The sequence below is a fragment of the Stegodyphus dumicola genome, chromosome 6 (assembly GCF_044657685.1).
Source record: "Stegodyphus dumicola isolate Sdum_Otavi_A_Nest chromosome 6, ASM4465768v1".
NCBI lineage: Eukaryota > Metazoa > Arthropoda > Arachnida > Araneae > Eresidae > Stegodyphus > Stegodyphus dumicola.
This window is the reverse complement of record NC_140773.1, coordinates 168,587,650-168,589,765: the sequence shown is the minus strand read 5'-3', so window position 1 is coordinate 168,589,765 and position 2,116 is coordinate 168,587,650.

Below are 2,116 nucleotides of genomic sequence, written 5' to 3'. Positions count from 1 at the left end.
TAATATAAATGGTTCTTATGTTAATTAAGCAGTTATTATTCCTTCGGCGGTCCTCTCGAGAATAGAACTTAGCTTTGAGCGTATTTAAGCTGAGTTTTGAATTTTAGCGAGAGGGAGAGCTTCTGGCACTTGCTTCGTGGTGTTAGAAATACCTGCCAGCTCTAAATAGAAGTAGTTATTCTGGCTTTTGTATTCTCTCGATAGGCGAAGCTTTAGTCTTAGGTAAAATAATTGAGCTCTCTTACAATTTATTTGATTGATTCCTGACATTAAGAGCACAAGGTTGGATTGACTTAACTCTCGCAACGCCTAAAATAGCATCCTTAATCACAAATTGGAAAGTTTCTGAAATAGAATCTTTTAGTGATCACCGATTCATCACCTTTGAAATACAATCTGATTTCACTTTTAATAAAAAACGTCGCTTCAAAACTCTTTATGGCGGACACAATAAATTTATAGCTAATCTACAAAATTACTCTGCCAGTATTCTTCATTCCTTAAAAACAGCCTCTTCAAAAGCGGAAGTAAATTCCTCTGTTTCATACCTCATAAATAGTATAACAGAGATCTACAACGCCTCATATAAACGATGCTCAGGTACCAAAAAGTTAAGTACTCCATGGTGGAACCAAAATCTTGCAATAGAAGGAAAAATATACAAAGCCTGTATAGAAGAAACAGAAAGAACTCACTATAAAATAGCTTTCCAAAAAGCAAGAGCGCATTATAAAAGAAATATCAGAATATCAAAAATTAATAGTTGGAAAACATTTTGCACTTCTACCTCCAAAATTTATGGCTCCGCCTTCAAAATAGAGCACAGTAAAATTTTCACTCCTCCTTCATTATCAATGCACAGCTTCTCTGAATCAATTTCCTCTTCCCAGGCTGCGTTAGAAATTTTATCAAAACTATTCCCACAAGATGAATATAGATCGAATCATACCACAGATACAGAAGCATCTAACAGTTCTTCTACATGTCGTCCTAATCCACCAACAGTTATCATCCCTGCAAAGATCGATGAATTGGAACATATCATCAAAAGACTAAACAACAGGAAAGCACCAGGTCCCGATTGTATCGACAACATCATCTTAAAACTTATTTTTTATAATAATTAACAAATTATTATATCATTCATTAACGCCTGCTGGTATAACTTAACATTTCCTAATATATTAAAAAATGCATAAGTTGTTTTGCTCCTCAAGAAAAATAAACCAGCCACAAACCCTCTATCTTATAGACCAATATGCCTTCTTCCCATGTTGGGCAAACTCCTTGAAAAACTAATCCTTTCAAGACTTTTATATCATCTAAATAAGAATAAAATCATGCATGAAAATCAGTATGGATGCACACCAAATAAATCAATAGATCATGCTTTTCAAAAAATGCAAGAAGTCTTAAAGATGAATGAATCAAAGAATCTTCATTCAATAATAATTTCGATAGATATTCAAGCAGCCTTCGATTCTATCCGCTGGAAAGACATCATAACAATTCTAGAAATAATATCATGCCCTCAGGATATCCTTCATATTATCAAAGACTACCTATGCAATAGAACTCTACAATATTCTTCAGATTCCGGTGTAATAAATTATAAATTAACAAAAGGTTGTCCTCAAGGATCTTGCTGAGGCCCTACGTTTTGGAATCTTATAGCAAACGAAGTTTTAAAACTATACGACAATATTAATCATACCCATATCCAAGCATACGCAGATGATTTTCTTCTCATTGTGAACGCAAGTAGCCGGAAATCAATAGAAATTAACTCCAGTTTTTCTTTAAATATATTCCGCAACTGGACTGATAAATTTCATCTTAAAATTTCTACTACGAAATGTAAAGCACTATATATTCCAAAAAGAGGTACTTCCATAAAAAACCTAAGAAAGCCAATAATCAAAATTTCTCAAGAAAAATTCAAAATTGACAAGAGCATCACATATCTGGGAATAGTATTAGATACTCGGCAATCCTGGCATTTCCATATTCAATATCTCAAAAACAAAACTTTAACCCTTCACAATTCTCTTCGATCTGTAACAGCCAGCACTTGGGGTATATCCTCAAAATTAGAAAAAATTTGGTACATAACAGT